Consider the following 19,244-nt stretch of genomic DNA (forward strand, 5'->3'; position numbering starts at 1 on the left):
TACATGCAGCCGTTCCCATTCTCCTCGTACCTTTTCTTTCACACCTCGGTACACTCACTCCGCTCACCGACTTGGTCACACACCTGACCACCGAACACTTTGGCACACATTCGTTGCTCGCACACCTCACCAATACACCGCTTCGCGCCCCTTTCTCGGTCACCTCCTTTGTGACGATCACAGGTGTGCTCTCACCCGCACACCCAACCACGTGCCTCACTACCAACTCAAATGTGCCTTCCCACACACGCTCTACCATTCCAGGTGTGCATCCTTCCATCCCAGGTGTACATCCTCGCCCACCTGTCACAACCAGCTCACGCTCCGTTTCACTCTCACTACTCTCACCTCCACTCTCAGTCGCGCACTCACCCTTACTCTTGACAGCATGCGCTTTCCCCATGCACCCGTCCGTTACACACCTTTCTCGCGCATCCTCCCGCGCACACTTCTTCGTTACTTCCTCCGTAACACTCACCACAGGCATGCATTCTCCCTTACTCTTGACAGCATGCGCTTTCCCCATGCACCCGTCCGTTACACACCTTTCTCGCGCGTCCTCCCGCGCACACTTTTTCGTTACTTCCTCCGTAACACTCACCACACCGCGCTTCCCTGTGCTCCCTCGCACACGCGCTTCGACCAATTCACTCTTGACGGCACACTCACTCCTCGGCGTGCACTTTTTCCTCACACACCCCATGGTCGGACATTCTCGCACACCCCTTTTTTCGCACACCTGTCCTGTCACACACCTCACCAACGGCCTTTCACGAACACCCGGATCCAAACCAATCCCCAAGCCGACTGAATCTCCCCTCACATCATGTACATTGCCACTCACCTCCGTACCTCGTCGCACCTTCTCTGCCACCTGCAAACTTTTTATTTGGTTAGTGAGCACCGCATCATGATTTGAACACAGACCTTGTACACATTCCATCACCTCCTCCCGGATTTCTCTCTTAGTTTCTGTCCGTCCCTTCTTAATTTCACTCACCTCTTCTCCCACTTCCTCTAATTTTTGTTTAACCTCTTTTATTTCCCGGTGCGTCTCCTCAAGTTCGTCCTCTAAGGCTACCGTGACCGTTTCTACGTGCGTCCTTACCTCCCGGTCCTTCGTCTCCATTGCTTCTGTCACCTCTTCCACCCTCATTGTCAGTTCCTCCCGTACCATCTGACATTGCCTCTGCGTCGCTATTAATTCGTTTTTAATTTCTTTTTGTGTCGCCTTTAACCCTCCTAGTACCGCAGTGTTCTTTTGAACCTGCTCCACTAACTTAGTTTGTCCCTCTGTCAGCTGCTCCACCTCCTCCGTCAGATCTTCTATTCCCCCCTGTAACTTTGCCGTATTATTTCTCACCTCTTTCTCTATACGCTTTTCGCCTCGCTTTACCTCCTCGCGCAGCCCCGAGACCTCCTCACTCACCCCTCGTCGTATTTCCTCCATCTGGTTCCCCATCTGTTCGATTTCCCGGGCGGATTGTTCCCCTATTTCCCGCAATTTGTCCTCCATCCTATTTTCTAACCCCATTAACCCATTTTTCACCCCCTCTAACTGATTCTCCTGGGCAGCCATTCTATTTTCCACCCCCGTTAACCCATGTTTCACCCCTTCTATCCCATTGTCTAACCCCTCAAATTTCTTGTCTAACTCCTTAAAATTATTGTCTAACCCCTTAAAATTATTGTCTAACCCCTCAACGGTACCCCTTGCTTCGTCCCTCATTACCCCCATTTGGTTTCCCATTACCCCCATTTGGCCCTCCATCCTATCCATTTTTGCATTCAGTTGGGTCAAGAATAATCTGAGGTCAAACCCGGTTTGCCCAGCGTCCCCAGCCGCCACCGCAGGCTCGCCCTCCGCGGCGCCGCTATTTTGGGACCCTTCAACCACGTGAGCGAGCGCGCCATTTTGCGCGCCTGATATTCCCGCAACCACATTGCCATTTTCCTCCTCCCTTTCTTCCACATACATTTCCCCGAGGTCCTGGGTCGATTCTACCCCGTCTATCTCTCCCACCGGCATCCCGTCGCCTTGAACAGCCATGGCGCGATTTCAAAATTCGGATTTTTATACAACAAACAAATTTCGGCTTTATAATTTCGAGCGCGTAAACGCGCTCCGGGTCCGATCTCACTCCTCGACACCAATTGTTATAGTACTAACACAATTGGTGTCCAAAATTTGGGCTAAATAAATTTAGTCCCAGGTTCGAATCCCATCTCCTGACTACCAATTGTTATAGATCGCGGTTAGATGTTATAGACCGAGCGGTGGTGTAAGACCGCGACCTAACAAACTCACCCGATTCACCCAGACTTTGGCCGTATCGCACCGTAGCTGCCCAATGGGGAAAAGACAAAGGCGACGAATGCAAAGAGGAAAAAGAAGGCCAAGACGAAAGACAAAAGGTTTGAAATATTACTACTGAATTTATTTACTATTTACACACAAGCAACAAAAAGCAATTCAGTTTATTTACAAGTACAAGACGCAGATGACACAGTGCAAATTTAGCTTATCTACAGACTTAACTAACCCAGGACAGCACAAACAGAACACTGACTCACGCGGGGAATTGATGATAGGACTGGCGGGAGATGGATGGCTGGCGGGATAGGGAGGTCCACTGGTCCTTCAGCACGATTGACTCGTTGGGCAGCCGCCGCTCCTCCGCGGCCGTGCTCCAAACTGCCGTCCAGGCCTCACGCTGCTGTGGCTGCTGTTTCGGTGGCTCCAGCTGCAGCAAATGCAGTTGCGGTGGCTCGAGCTGCAGTTCAACTCTGGACTTCTTGGTTGGACTCAACTCCTTGGACTCCCTCTCGTCTCTCGGTAAAGGCTCATCTCCCGTCTGCCTGTCTGGTCCAAACCCTCACTCTTTCTTCTTTTCTCTCACTCCTCACCACCGCAACCACTGACCCTCCTCTGGCAACCGACTCAGACCAACTCATCTCTCGTTGCCACACCCCTGCCTTGGGTTATATAGGCCCCCGCCCCTCAACCTTTGCGAACCTCCCCCACCGCTCTTCCTCCGCCCTCTGTAGCCAAACCCCTGGCTCATGGTTGGTCGAGCGGGGCTGGTTCACTCCTCCCCCTCTATGACGAGGTGGAGACACGCCTTTCTTCCCCAACCCTGCCTCGTGGCCAATGGCGGCAATTGGATCGGAGGGGAGGTAATATGGGCAATCGAGGCTTTTGGGGATGGGAAGGAAAGGGGGTCTATTCTCTTTCACTGGTGCAATGGAGTACTTTTAATTAATGGGAGACACAGCCTTATCCTAAAACACAGAATAAGAGATAACTATCAAAAGAAAAGATATATCGTGACCTACATGTATGTTTTTCTATGGACTAACTACGGGAACGCCCTTTGACCTTTATACAACCACAACGGAGGGAGGAGGGGTGATATTTTACAACAACCTTTTACAACATTTTACCACCACCACAAAATAAAAAAAAAACACATTCTCATATTCACAACAATATATATGTATATATATATTGTTATGTCGGGTGGGGTAGTGATATGTAGAGCCAGATAGATCTGTGTAGGTAGGTATTCGTCTGTCGCGGTAAGGAATCTGACCTTGTAATAAGTTCTTCATGTGTAGGCGTTTTGTCGGGTAAGAGTATACTTGTGATCATACCAGGATGTTCGTGTGATAAATAGAGTTATGGATTAAAGAATAATGCCCCTGTATGTCTCACCTGGTCAGCCAAACCTTTGTCCCGTATGGCAATGCACACCTGTAGACCCTTAGGTAGGATCTTTATTGCAACACTAAATAACTCCCTTCCCTGACATGACTGTGAAAGACGAACAGGCAAGCAAACCAGGCCGGGGCATCGCCGATGGGCGCCGCCGCCAGTTACACCTCCGACAAGCCTAGCCACATCGAGTGCCACGCGCTATCACCACACTACATGCCACATACTACCACCACGCTACATGCTACGAGCTATCGCCACGCTATGGTCCTGTGATTGGTCAGTGTTACGGAGTCCTCTACAATCTCCTGGTCTCGGTAACCTCCGAACCCCGAGAGGAACCCCGGCAGAAAGATATATATGTTATTCCGTGTCGAAATCAATAGGGAAACCACACCATGTGTTATCCACAAACAAAGAATATATTAAAGAGCACACAGGAATCACGATACAACAATAATAGTAATCAGCCCTACAATCAATATCTTAAGATGGTACCACCTTATCTAGTAGCTTAACCCCAAACTCACTCCCAGGCACTCCCAGGAAATGGAACCGAGCCCTCCTCAATGTCTCTATAACCCTCCAAGGCGAAGTGGATTCGCTCCAGCGATCGTTGGAACCATGTCCGATCCAGATCAAGTGAGGCGTAGGCGGTCGACACGACGCCGAAGTCACGTGGTCCAACACTCAGCAAACTCGCGGTAGAATGGAAAATCTCCAAAGACGCGCGCCGACGTACACGTTTGCCGTTCAATCAGCGAATCGCCGTGTACTCCTCAAACGCCGCTTTATTGCACAGCCGTCCCTGGCAAACCACCGGAGGATAAGCCCAACCGATGCGACAAAAACCTTTTCCGATGAAGGTAGCGCGTGGGGCGAAATGGCGGACGGCTCTCACTCGAGCCAGAGCTTCTAGGCAAGGATTCTCCGGAATCTCAATGGCGATACCCAACTACGCAGGCTCCACAATACTCCGGCGATATCACCTATCGCACGAACTTCCTTTCAAGGACTCAAAGTCCACTCGCGACGTTCGCTCAACCACGCTCGCAACGGAGCTTCAAGACACGTTTCGTCTTCCACCTTTTCCTCACGACTCTTCTTCTTCACCGCCTTTCTCTCCCGGGTCGGTTTCCTGTATCATTTTACGTTAACCGTTTTAACTTTAGATAGCTGTTCCTGAATACTAAACCTTTTGAGAATAATAATAACACATGATATCAGAAACATGTCAAGTGGGTGAAAACCACAATAACGGAAGTTACGAATCCGTAACAGGCGGCGCACTGGGCGCGAACCTCCAGCCAACGAGTGCGAGAGGCGCGAAGCTGGAAGGTTCGGTGGAAGTCGCTGGTTGGTAGCGCGCCAAGGCTGATGTCACCGAAAAGGTTATTTAAGGGAGTGCCGAACGCCATCTTGTTCTCTCTGGCAGTCTCTAGCGGCTCTTGCATCTCTTGCGGTTCGTGCTCTTGTTTGCGCAGCTAGCCTTTTGGACATCCGGCGCTTCGTTTTGCGCAGCCCGAGTTGAGTTGAGTCATAGCCCGAGTGGAGTTCGCTTGCGTCTTGCACGTTTGCTTCGGGAGAGCTGACTGCGACTTGGCAGGCCGATCGTGTGTGAAGATCGACCTCGCTTGGGGCCACTAGACTGCGTTGGACGTGCGGTGCTTTTCCTGCTGTGGGACCTCGTGGGTGCTTTGGAATTTGGAGCAAGGCCTGGTGGCGCGCGAGCACGAGCGGAGCTTGGAGCCGCGTGGTGGACGATACCAAGACAAGACGAGGGACAGATAAGGCCAATCCCCATTACATTTTACACAACGTGTTCTTTTCCTTTAATTCATATTCCTGTGTCTCGTTTCTGGTATCTGTGTGTGGGGCCGTCCCAATTTTGACTTCTTTATTAGTTTATTACCGCGTTTTCCTGTTCCTGCGTTCCGGTTCAATAAACCCTTGAATTATTTTCCTTTCCCATTCAAACCTGTGCCCGCTTGAGTTGATTGCCCCTACAGGGTCGGAGTGTCGCAGTTAAGTGCTTGCGCAGCCTCCATTTTCCTTCTTCCTCCCGCGCGACATATAGCCGAATCCGTGTTTGGTTATCGCCTCCATTAAATCCGTTTCGGTCCATCCGCGACCTTCTGGTGTTAACCGGAGTCGCACGACAATATGTATATGTATATATATGTATATGTATGTATATATATGTATATGTATGTATATATATGTATATGTATGTATATATATGTATATGTATGTATATATATATGTATATATATATATATATATGTATATATATGTATATATATGTGTATATATATATATATATGTATATATATGTATATATATGTGTATATATATGTATATATATGTATAAACATATGTATATGTATATGTATATATATGTATATATATATGTATTTGTATATATATGTATATATATGTATATGTATGTATATGTATGTATATATATATATGTATATGCAACATGGCCACGTCAATATCATTGATTTCGCGTCTGATGTTTTCCATAAGTTAATGAAGAGTTTGTGCAAGGGTGCCACCGGGCCCGAAAGCACCGATTGCGTTCTCGTGGGAGTCCTGCGTTAAGTGAGTAGAGTATTGAGGATTGTTTATAAATCGGGCTTCACAATACCTTTCACCAAGGATCTGATAGTCATCATGACCTCAACTATGCCATGTCCATTGACTTGTGCCGCTGGACGGGCATCGTCGCACAATTAGCGATGCTAATGGGCTGGGAGGGGTGAACTAGTCTGCTTCGAGACAACAGTGCCTCTTCCCCCATTGTGGTCAAGGCAGGACAGGAGGTTGGTGCTCTTTGACCCGACCCCTTATAAAGGGAAGACGTGGAGAACAACATATACAGACCGTCATGGCTGCAGTGATGTGTGGAATAAAGACCATGACGAAGCTTGCTTGTACATTTTTTGGGGGGGGGATACAAAATCTCGCCTCATTGAATAGTGAGTGAGGCGACAGAGAGTAAAAAGGTAACAAACTGAGAGAGAGACACCACACAGTAGTTTGCTCGTAAGAGGGTTGAGTTAGAAGGTTTAATGGGGGTAATAACTACTGCGGTTAAGGATGGGAGATGACGTGAAACGGGGAATGCACTGCCTGCCTGTTTGAAGTTTTGAAGGGCAGAGTGGGATTGGACAGTCTCAGGAAAGCGATTTGAGAAATAGTCGAAAGTGGGTGGCGGTGGGTGAAAAGCCTGGATTTTGGGATTAAAACAGCACATGCATCTTAGACGAGCTGGGGGTGGTGGGGATAACGGGGTCCAGAGAGGAGACCCTATAGGTGAGAGCAGTACTCCATTGACCTGAAGACAATGGTCTTGTCGGCTGCGAGTCGCTCGAATCAATCAAGGAGTATTTCTGATTGTTATTTCAATATCTTCTCCTGAACTATTTAAACTCAATCCTGCACTCCACAAATAAGTGATTAGTACATAATATGTAGATATGAATCATTTATGAGAGTCTCTCTATGTGCACTTTCTGGAAAGTTGTACTTAATTGCTGAAATACAAATTATTTTTATTTACAAAATATCGATACTGCGACACTGCAAATATTACAAAATATATAACTAGGAAGAGTACCCATCCCAAGTGATGGGAAAAGCTTGCAAAAGTATCCCCTCCTCTCTCTCCCTTCCCCACTCTTCACTCTCCTCCGCACTCCCCTGTCCTTCCCCCAATCCTCTCTCTCCTCCCCACCCCCTGGCCCTCCCCATTCCTCTCTCCTCCCCACTCCCCTGTCCCTCCCCACTCCCCTGTCCCTCCCCCACTCCTCTCTCCTCCCCACTCCCCTGTTCCTCCCCCACTCTTCTCTCCTCCCCACTCCCCTGTCCCTCCCCCACTCCTCTCTCCTCCCCACTCCCCTGTCCCTCCCCCACTCCTGTCTCCACCACTCCCCTCTCCCTCTCCTATCTCCGCCACACCACTGTCTCCCAGCTTGAGAATAAGCAAGGTTTTTTTTGGCCGTTGTGGGGTTCAGGGGTTGTATTTTCTACGCTGAAGGGTACAAAGTACGGAATGGAGAGAATTTAAACAGAAAAAAAAATTAGTCATTGGAGAGACAGAAAAGTTTGGAGGACATTTACAGGGGGAGGGAAGGGGGTTTGTATGGAGCACACAGGAGAAGATGGAAAGAAAAAGCGGGACTGGAAGGGGGGTAGTTTGATGTGGCGTGCCGCATAATTTTGCGTACGTAAAAAATGGATGAGCCCAGACAACATGTTTGCAAGTGGCTGCCTGCGCTGAGTCATCACCATGACGGCAACCAATGAATAATCACCAGCACTGAAGGTCAACGGCTAAGGTCGGCATCTGGTCCTTCAAGTGAGTGCCTGCCCCGAAGATGAAATGAGTGTCATGGGGGTCAGGCGAGGGGGTAGGAGGTGGTGGGGGATTTTTGAGAATAGGAGGTGGGTGGACCTTTTCCTGCAGCTTTCACGTGGTGTGTTGGTATTGGGACGGGATCAGTGGTAAAATTAATGGGATGCAATGACAAAAAAAGGAAGTAATTTCTTCTCTTGTGAAAATTGAATTAAAGTTTATTTAATTAAATTTTGGAGCATTTTAAATTAAAATTTAATTTTTAAAATTTAATTTAGCTTAAACTTAAATTTGGAGCATTTCGTGTATTTTGAGCATTATTGTGATTATTGTTTCGCTGTGGTGCCGCTGATGCAGTGCCCCCCTCCGTTAGCAGTAAGCGAGGCCTGATTTCGCCGACCTTGGAAGGATGACGGGCTGAGTCAACCCACATGCTGATATTTAACGGACGGTCCATTGTTGGCGGCCAAGTTACAGCTCATCGAGACGTTTTCGCGGTCATTTTGATCATTCGCAAAAAGGCTTCTTCGTGATGGAAACTTTTTTTCCTGTCGGTGTGAAAGCACCAAAAGGACCACGAGGGGGAGCTCGAGGTTGCGCGACGGGGTCCAGCGCGGATTGACCTCGACGGGGAGAGTCCCGCCATGTACGGGAGACCTCCATCAGTCCGCTCTGTCGGAGGTTGTTTCACGTGATTCAGTCGATGAACCACGATGGCGATCCCGCTCCCGCGGGTCACGTGATCTGTGGGAGTTTTTGCATCTTCAATTGAATTTTTTTTTGATTCGGCAGGTAGTTTTGAGCGGTCTTGGGGTGGGGACACCGGCAGCCGACAGGTAAACAATTTCTGACTCATTTCCAGGACGGACCCCTTATTTGGGCGCTGTCGTGATGATGAGGGTTTAAAAGAATCTACTCAATAAAGCAAAAGCCCCAAAAAAGCAGGAGACCAGTTCGTCTGACGTGTTTCCCCCTCCCATTACTCCCCCTCCCGCAGCATGTCTCGCCATAAAGGAGGATTTCGAGTAGCGACGGAAGAAACGCGCTCACGCGAGTTGCAAGTCGACGGCACAGCCGGCTTAACGATGCGTCCCTCACGATCCTGAATCGGGAGTCCGAGCAGTTCGAGCGAAGGGTGGAAGAAGTGAGGGAGCGGAGAGGAGAGTGCATGGGTGGGGACCGCGGGCGGTGAGTGTCGCATTCTGAGGGACGAGAGGAGCAGCTCGCGCTCACCACCCGCGCTCATCGACCTCGGACTTCCGTCGCGCGTCATTAGCGTGCGCGTGCGGCGGGGGAGGAGGACGAGAGGCGGCGCGGGATTCCGCGGGGAAGCGAGGACTCTGCGCTCCGTCGCCGGAGCCACGGCACCGGGGAGATGGCGAAGAGGGTGGGGGCGGGGATGGGGGTCTCGACTAGACCGTCCTGGACCCGAGACCACCGTCGCTGTGGTGAGTACGACTCTTATTAACGTCACCTCCGAGATTATTTAATATTTTAAACGTTACCCGTTGTAAGTGTTCTATATTCCATGAGCCTCGACTTCATGCACGAAATAATAAACGAGCTGTAGCCGACACTTGCGGACGTACACGCACGTAGGTTTTTTTTCTCCCGCGCTTAAAAGCACGTTGGGTGTACGTGAGGAAGATCGCCTCAGGTTCGATTCCCGCACAAGTTTGGCTCTTCGTGATGTCCGATCTCGCTCCGGGTGGGAGTTAAACGCGAGCTGGTGAAGCACGTACACGCTACGTACGAGGGTGCTTATAATGGGACGTGAACGCGTGACAGGATGGACGTGAACTCGATTGGAAGAGTGCCCGGGGGGCGACATGACACGACTCCCTGAGGGCATAGCCCGCTGGATAAAGAAAACAATCGCGGAGAAAACGACACGTGACTGTGCTCCATAACCGTTAGCTCCCAAACGCTCCCAGAGGTTTTCCCCACACCCTTGTATACGTACCTGAAGCCGGACGTCCCTACTGGCAGCATTATGTTGGTGGACGTTAACGATCCAACTGTGTCCTTTAGTATGAAGAGTGGGCGAGCTTCTTCTTTTTTTGTATACAACAAGATCGAGGCTCATGTAAGAGCTAACATTAATCACAAAAAGACAAACTGACACATAACATAAGATAAAGGAAGCGGGAGACAAGATGCGGAGGGAGAGGGAAGCACACAAGTACATGTGAGAGCAGGGACATCGGGAGATCTGTGGGAGGGAGAGGGCTTGGTGGAGGAGGTACGGGAAGGGGGTGGGAGATGTATAAAACACATGGACATTGTTAGGACTTCCAGGAAAGAAGTCGGAATTTCAAAAAAGTGGATCTGACATCTCGAACCTGAACAAACCACAAATACCTGCCCAAAATTGTCTTCAGTCAACCGTTTGGCCTGACCTGCGTTGGACTCGTGAATGACTTGGACCAAACTTACCCCGCGACCGACAACAAGGTGGGATTAATTGGGAATATGAAAGGAGCAGAGTCCAGTGACTTGGAGGGAGCTGGGTTTTCGATGTTCTATGCGTGCCCCGATGGTCTACGAAGCAAAACGCACGTCTAGTCCACCACGACCTCCGGGAAACACAAGCAGCAGGATTGAAGGACAAAATAGAGGGAGACTTGGACAAATAATGGATGAGGGGTAGGGGAGGATGCATGGCATGGACAAGATGGATGCAGAAGGAAACTCTCAGGAAGGAAAAACTGGAAATTTGGAAGGAGGTGAGCTTGGGGATGTAGCGTCAGCTGGTAGAAAAGATCAAGGTTTTGGGGTTGGGGACGATCTGAGATCATGGTCAACAGTTCTCTTGAAGACCTGGAGGGAAGAATGAGATTTAAGAGAATGTGGAAGTTGGTTCCACAGGCTTAAGAGGAACGAATGACTGGAGGTGAGCAGTGATCCTCGATTTTGGGAGTTTCGCCATGTGGGGGTTGATGGCGGACCCCGTGAGCCGTGCAGAAACCCAGGGGGGACAAGCCCACAAAGAGCAGAGGGCACAAGACTAGAAAAGAGACGGTCGAAGACAGAGACCACCGACCTGTCTTACTCTCGTTATTATTGAAGAACCAAATGACAAAGATTCACGCGGCGCCACATGGTTGGGTTTATACCTTTAAATTGCTTTTTTCTTGAACCTCAGCGTGTTTTTTTTTTTTTGAGGTCATGGTTGTTGTGTTAACTTGCCACGGCCAATCAATTTTTCTGCAATCGATGCGCTCCAACCTGGAATCTGATGCAGTGTTTGCACACACCCGGGCCCGAAAGCACCGATTGCGTTCTCATGGGAGTCCTGCGGTAAGTGAGTAGAGTATTGAGGATTGTTTATAAATCGGGCTTCACAATACATTTCACCAAGGATCTGATGGTCATCATGACCTCAACTACGCCATGTCCATTGACTTGTGCCGCTGGAACGGCATCGTCGCACAATTAGCGATGCATCGATAAGGAAAGGTACCACCCTTTTGACTTAACGCCGGAGCTGCGAAATCATTTTCCAAGCAATGATTCTACCAGGTGGTTTCAATTGCCTTCCTAACAGTCAGTCGTGGCAGGAACTTGTAATTTGTCCAGATTGCTGGTGATAACTCGCCTGCTCTTTGCAAAAGACCAGTGGGATCTTTTACGTCCACCAATGACAGGTGCTAGCAGTCTAATATTTTGGCTTTGCGAACATCAGATGGACGGCACACACATTGATGTCCTGTCAAACACCATTGATGTCCTGCATGTCAAACATCAGGGTGACTGTTTATACCTGGGGTCGAGATTCGAACCCCGGGTGGACAGTGCGAAGGCGAGTGCACATACCTCTCAGCGGTCCACCCTAGGGTACCATATTCTGTGCCTTAAATCAGTAATGCTCTTACAAGCAACTGAAGTCATCTGGCAAGATTTGATTTTGAATACGTTTCCCCTCCTGAGTTTTGAACACATACGAGTTTCAAGATTTTATGGTAATTTACCGTGAGTATTCCCTGAATCGACTTCAGTTATATTTAATATTTTCATGTATACAGCCTCAAACCCAAGCTCTATTTGTAGCCAGGTGATTCATAATCTGGGTTCATTGAAATTCCTCTATGTTATTCAATTAGCCCCCTGAATGCTTCTTTTAATGCTTCGCTGTAATGCACTCGCCTTTCAGTTGTCTGCTCTGGGTTTGATTTCGCTCCAAACAGGGCCCACGAGGGACTATCATTCTGGTTCTCTTCAGGTAGCAGCCATTTTTAAGGGATTTTTTGCCGACTGTCCCAACGGTGAGTGTTTGTGCACAGCCAAGATTTTGTGATTCTTTTCTAAAGAATAGTTTCATTGTATGCCGGTGCTCTTTCCAAATTTGAAATTCCTGCTCTTACGGCAGCTGAGGAGACTATCTCAAATTACCCAGGCTATTCCTTATCCAGGAAATACCTTTGACAGTATCAACTATACCTGAATGGAGAAGGTGGATCAGACTCGGCAACGGTTGCTCGAGTGAGATGTGCATGGAGGAAGTTTCGGGAACTGAGTGGCATGCTGAGAGGAGGGGAGTGTCGTTGAAGCTGAAGGGAAAGGTGTATGCTGCATGTGTGAGAAGTGTTATGATTTATGGGAGTGAGACATGGGTAATGAACGTAGAGCAGCAACGAAGGCTGGAAAGGGTGGAAATGTGAATTGTTCAGTGGATGTGCGGAGTATCGTTGAGAGAGAGGAAGACAAATGATGAATTGCGAAAGATGATGGGAATAGAGCCTGTGATGGATGCTGTGAAGAGAAACAGGTTGAGATGGTTTGGTCATGTGTTGAGGAAGGATGCAAGTGACTGGTTGAGAAGAGTGATGGAAATGTATGTAGAAGGAAGTAGAGGACTGGGAGGACCGAGAAAGACTTGGCTGAAGGTGGTGGAAGAAGAAATGCGGGCAAGGGGGTTAACAAGGGGAGATGTAGAAAATAGGGCAAAATGAAGAAGATTGTCATGGGGCCCGCAAGGCTAACCCCCGCTCTAACACAGAAAATGGCCTTAAAATGCCTGTTGTTGTTGTTGTTGTTGTTGTTGTTGTTGTAGTAGTAGTATCAACTACAGGTGGTCCCCGGGTTACGAACGAGTTCCGTTTTTAAGTCTGTCTGTAAGTCGAATTTGTATGTAAGTCGGAACAGTTACGTACGGTTCACATCTCGTGTCAATTAGTCAAATGTTTGTCTTAGTATATAGTATCTATTTTACCTAGAAACATCTAGAGGTATAAAAAACATGAAAGAAACATTTCTTAAACTGTTTAGATAGAAAAGAAAAGATAATGATTAAAGGTTAACACTTACTCTCGTTCCAATTGATGTCTTGCAAACCTTGAAACAATCATACCCTGATATATCTCTCCGAGATGATGGGCCTGGTGTTGGAGAGGATGGACCTGGTGCCGGAGAGGATGGACCTGGTGCTGGAGAGGATGGACCTGGTGCTGGTCAATTTTCTTAAAGTAAACATCAAGGGTGGCTTGAACAGAGCTTTTCTCATATTTCTCTTGTCTACCGCTCCCCTTATTATATACTTTGTGTGTCTGATTTTTTTCTGTGTGATAAATGTCAGCTCTTTCACGAGCCTCGATTCTGTATACAACAACAACAAATTTTTTTTTTTTTTTTTTTTAAATAATAGGCTTTACGGGAGGTCGATACGTAAGTACGGGCGTTCGTAAGTCGGGCGTTCGTAACCCGGGGACTGCCTGTATACCAATGGAGACTTGCACTTGTCAGATCAAATTGGATACTGCTTATGTTGACCAAAATGGATCACTGCTTTCTTCCACATTTATACATTGAAAACATGACATAGTATTTCGATTATATGTGACAACAAGTTCAGTCACCCGATCAAGATTGGGTTATTTAAGCTTTAGTGTAGTTATTTGAACTGATTCATGACCATCCAATGGTGTCGCATCACGACCTCCCGTGGAGGAAGAATGGGCAAGCGGAAGAAACCCATCTAACCTCCCCCCAAAAACGTTAGAGCACAGAAATGAATGTGACCACTCGTTAGACTCAGTGCAGTCCTGCCGAGACTGAGGACCATTTGTATGTTAATTTCCCTTCTTCATATGGAAATAAATATTGAAATAAATAGCTTCTGTGGTGTAATGGTTAGAGCGTCTATTCTGATTCTGGGAGGTCGGTGTTTCGAACCTTGGCCGAGTCATTCCAAAGATGAAGTAGACCAACACTCTTCGACGTCACGACGTCGACCGATGTGCCTCCGCCCACATTATTACAGTCGTGGCCAAAAATATTGGCACCGTTGCACTTTTTTCAAATAGCTCACGATGTTCTCTAAAAATAAGTTGAAATTAACAAGTATTTTAAGTATTTGGTTTCCACAATTCTTTATTGTCCCCCGTCGCACCGCGGAGCGAAAGGGGGACTATGGTTTTCCCCTCCGTCCGTGTGTTCCTTCCGTCCATCCGTGCATGCGGGCGTGCGTGCGGGCGTGCATGCGTGCGTAAGCGAAGGACCGCATTTGAATTTGGTGTGTGGGTGCAACCCACGTCAAAATCCAAGATGGCCGCCGCCATGTATGTCTGATGCCATGTATGTCTGAACCTTGTGAGCTGAATATCTTGAAAAATAAGCGAAGTACCAACTTCTAATCTGGTGTGTGGGTGTATCTCGGCATAAGGAAGAACACTATTGAAAATTGGGTCGCTACGTCAAAATCCAAGATGGCCGCCGCCATGTACGTCTGAACATTGTGAGATGAATATCTTGAAAAATAAGCGAAGTACCAACTTCTAATTTGGTGTGTGGGTGTACCTAGGCATAAGGAAGAACTCTATTGAAAACTGGGTCGCCACGTCAAAATCCAAGATGGCCGCCACCATATATATGTCTGAACCTTGTAAGCGAAATATCTTGGAAAAATAAGTGAAGTACCAACTTCTATTCTGGTGTGTGGGTGTATCTAGGCACAAGGAAGAACGCTATTGAAAATTGGGTCGCCACGTCAAAATCCAAGATGGCAGCCGCCATGTATGTCTGAACCTTGTGAGATGAATATCTTGAAAAATAAGCGAAGTACCAACCTCTAATTTGGTGTGTGGGTGTATCTCGGCATAAGGAAGAACGCTATTGAAAAATGGGTCGCCACGTCAAAATCCAAGATGGCCGCCACCATATACAGTCACGTGAAAAAGTAAGTACACCCCATGTAAAGTTTTGACTTTTTCGACATATTTCAACATATAGCTATTTGATCTTCAGTTCAACAATATTGATAGATAAAGGTGATATAATATAACAAATATCGTGAAACATTTACATTTTGTAGTCTATTGTATAATTAAAATAAACATAAATGCAAATTTCGCATGTGGAAAAAGTAAGTACACCCTTGGCTCTACTAGGTGGTATTGCCCCCTTTGGCAGAAACAACCTCAAGTAGGCGTTTCGTATAACTGTCTACCAGTCTCTGACATCGACTGGGAGATCTTTTTGCCCACTCCTCCATGCAGAATTCTTTCAGCTGTGCGATGTTTGAGGGGTTTCGTGCATGCACAGCTCGTTTCAAATCCCCCCACAACATCTCGATGGGATTTAGATCCGTGCTTTGACTTGGCCATTCCAGAACCCTCCATTTCTTTCTTTTCAGCCATTCCTTGGTGGATTTACTGGTATGTTTAGGGTCATTGTCATGTTGCAAGGTCCACCTTCGGTTGAGCTTCAACTTTCCGACAGATGGCCTCACATTATCCTCATGCACCCTCTGGTACAATGAAGAATTCATAGTGGATTCTATGATGGTGAACTGCCCAGGCCCTGATGCAGCAAAGCTGCCCCAAACCATAATATTTCAACCCCCATGCTTTGCAGTTGGTATCAGGCTCTTGTGGTCAAATGCTGTCTTTGGTTTTCGCCAAACATGTCTTCTGGTACTGTGGCCAAATAGCTCTACCTTTGATTCATCTGTCCAGAGCACATTGTTCCAGAAGTGCTGGTCTTTGCCGAGGTGTTCATTGGCAAACTTTAGTCTTGCCCTGATGTTCCTTCTGGACAGCAAAGGTTTCCTCCTGGCACACCTCCCATGTAGATCAAATTTGTGCAGCCTCTTTCTAATGGTAGACTCGTGCACTTTGACATCAACAGTGGCAAGAGCTACCTGTAGGTTCCCTGATGACATTCTGGGGTTCTTAGAGACTTCTTTCAGCATCTTGAAGTCTGATCTCGTACTGAACTTGCTGGGCCGGCCTGGCCTGAACAAGTTGGTAGTTGTTTGGAATCTTCTCCACTTGTAGATGATCTTCTGGACAGTCGAATGATTGATTTCAAATTGTTTGGAGATCCTTTTAAATCCCTTCCCAGAAGACTCGTAGGCATCGATAACCTTCTTTCTGAAGGCCTCAGAGAGCTCTTTTGATCTAGGCATGGTGACGCCGCACACTTCAACAACAAAGTGCAAACCAAACTAAATGTCTGAGGTTTAAATAAGACAGGTTCCTCCAAGATCCTCTCTAACGATGTTCTTGTAGCGGTTGCCGCTGAGCATACACAATCGCCTTACACCTGCCGATGACGCAACCAGGCAGCGATCACTGTACCGGGCTCGCCCAGGCTGCCCGGGCATGCCCAGACTCGCCTTTCCCGGGCAAACGCTCCGATCGGCATGCCGCGCCCGGCTTGGGAGGCGTGGCTTCCGGCATGACGTGTTTGATTGTGCTTATATATATTGCTACCCGATAAACGGGCTTTTCAGAGTACCTGAGTTTTCGTTTTACCAATAAAGGAGCTCGGACGAATTCCCGTCTTTTGTCGCGTCATTCCTTTCGACTCGCGTAGGAGCACAGCTCCTCATTCTAATCATTTGCACCTGAGCTAGTGCACCTGATTCTAATTTTAGGTATTTGAAGTCGTGATAAATGTAGGGGTGTACTTACTTTTTCCACATTCGAAATTTGCATTTATGTCTATTTAAATTATACAGTGGACTACAAAATGTAAATGTTTCATGATATTTGTTATATTATATCACCTTTATCTATCAATATTGTTGAAATGAAGATCAAATAGCTGTATGTTGAAATATGTTGAAAAGGTCAAAACTTTACATGGGGTGTACTTACTTTTTCACATGACTGTATATGTCTGAACCTTGTGAGCGAAATATCTTGAAAAATAAGCGAAGTACCAACTTATAATCTGGTGTGTGGGTGTATCTAGGCATAAGGAAGAACCCTATTGAAAACTGGGTCGCCACGTCAAAATCCAAGATGGCCGCCGCCATGTATGTCTGAACCTTGTGAGCGTAATATCTTGAAAAATAAGCGAAGTACCCACTTCTAATCTGGTGTGTGGGTGTATGTACGCATAAGGGAGGAGGCTATTGAAAATTGGGTCGCCACGTCAAAATCCAAGATGGCCGTCTTGCGTCTTCCACTTTGTCAACTCGCATCACTTTACCGACGGGGGACCTAGGCGTAACGCTTGTTTCACTGTTAGTATTACAGAACCTTTGTTTTTGATTCAGAACTTAATATATCCTTTTAAATCAGAAAATAAAAAGAAATGGCATTGACAACATTATTGACACCCAAGACTTAATATTTGGTAGCATAACCTTTGGACAAAATAACTGTAGTCAAGCGATTCCTATAGCCATGAATGAGTTTCCTACACCTCTTGTCTGGCAGTTTGGCCCATTGTTCTTTTGAAAACTGCTCCAGTTCTCCCAGATTCTCCCAACTGCTATTTTCAGATTTCCCCACAGGTGTTCAATGGGATTTAGATCTGGACTCATTGCTGGCCACTTCAGAACAGTCCAGCGTGTTGTCTTGAACCATTCCTGGGTGCTTTTTGAAGTGTGTTTGGGGGTCATTGTCCTGCTGCAAGACCCATGACCTTCGACAGAGACACAGCGTTCTGACACGAGGTTGAACATTGTGCTCCAAAATGCCTTGGTAATCTGATTTCATGATGCCATGCACACATTCAAGGCACCCAGTGCCAGAGGCAGCACAGCAACCCCAAAACATCACTGAACCTCCTCCATATTTGACTGTAGGGAAGTTGCTCTTTTCTTTGAAGGCTTCATTTTGTTTTCTGTAAACATAGAGATGATGTGCTTTACCAAAAAGCTCTAATTTAGCCTCATCTGTCCACAGGACATTCTCCCAGAAGGATTTTGGTTTGTTCAGGGGATGTTTTGGCAAACTCCTGTCAGGCTTTCTTATGTCTCTCTCTCTCAGCAGTGGGGTCCTCCTGGGTCTCCCCTTTCATTGAGTTGGTGACTCATGGTGCGAGTTGAAGCTGTCATACCTTGTATCTGAAACTCAGCTTGAATCTGTTTGGCAGTTGATCGAGTTGTTTTCTCCACTATTGGAACAATCCTTCGCTGCAATCTTCGATCTAGTTTTCTCTTGCGGCCACATCCAGTGAGGTTTGCTGCAGTGCTATGTGCCTTAAACTTCCTGATAAAATTGCGTACGATGGACAACAGGCACATCAAGGTTTCTGGAGATGGACTTGTAGCCTTGAGATTGTCCGTGCTTGGCTACAATCTTGTGCCTGACCTCCTCAGATAATTCTCTGGTTTTCTTTCTTTTGTCTATGCTCATTGCGGTGCACACAGTGACACAAGACAGCAGAATGACCCCTTTTCTCTCTTCAAACTGGTTGAATGAGTGATTTTTATATTACAGGCACCTGCAACTCACTACGGGTGAGTTCAATTCCAAAGTAAAGGAGAATCACATGCTTGAAATCTAATTATTTCTAACAACTTTTAAAGGTGCTAATAATATTGTCCGGGCTATTTTATGACTTCTGTGGGGAATAAGCTAATAAATAGTAATGTTTTCAGCCTTTTTTGTTTTGTTCCACTACAACCAAAAGAAATACATATGTGGATACCAAAAGATTTAAATTTCAACAATTTTTCTTGAAGAAATGGTGCATTATTTGAAAAAAGTGCAAGGGTTGCCAATATTTTTTGGCCACGACTATACATCATTATAATACTTGTACCAAGTTTGATTTAAATCCATTCAGCTGTTCTCGAGGTTATCACATTTTTATGTGGCATGACCTCTGACCTTTGACCTCTTCACCCCAAAATTTAATCAGTTAATCTTTACATTGAGGGAGCTGCGCTCCAACGCGAGTCGAAAGAAGTGACGCGACCAAAGACGGAATTCG

At 47.0% G+C, this 19,244-nt stretch overlaps 1 protein-coding gene across 1 annotated transcript in view; it reads left to right on the forward strand.

The window, feature by feature from the left end:
- The first annotated feature begins 9,388 nt into the window (after positions 1-9,388).
- The window catches only part of LOC137426869 (voltage-dependent T-type calcium channel subunit alpha-1G), a 313,379-nt gene continuing 303,523 nt past the window's right edge, over positions 9,389-19,244 (forward strand). The window contains exon 1 of the mRNA XM_078778945.1: positions 9,389-9,523. The gene's annotated coding sequence lies outside the window, so the exon portion shown is untranslated. The remainder of the gene's footprint in view (positions 9,524-19,244) is intronic.

This window comes from Myxine glutinosa, chromosome 5, assembly GCF_964187855.1.
Source record: "Myxine glutinosa chromosome 5, kmMyxGlut1.1, whole genome shotgun sequence".
Classification (NCBI taxonomy): domain Eukaryota; kingdom Metazoa; phylum Chordata; class Myxini; order Myxiniformes; family Myxinidae; genus Myxine; species Myxine glutinosa.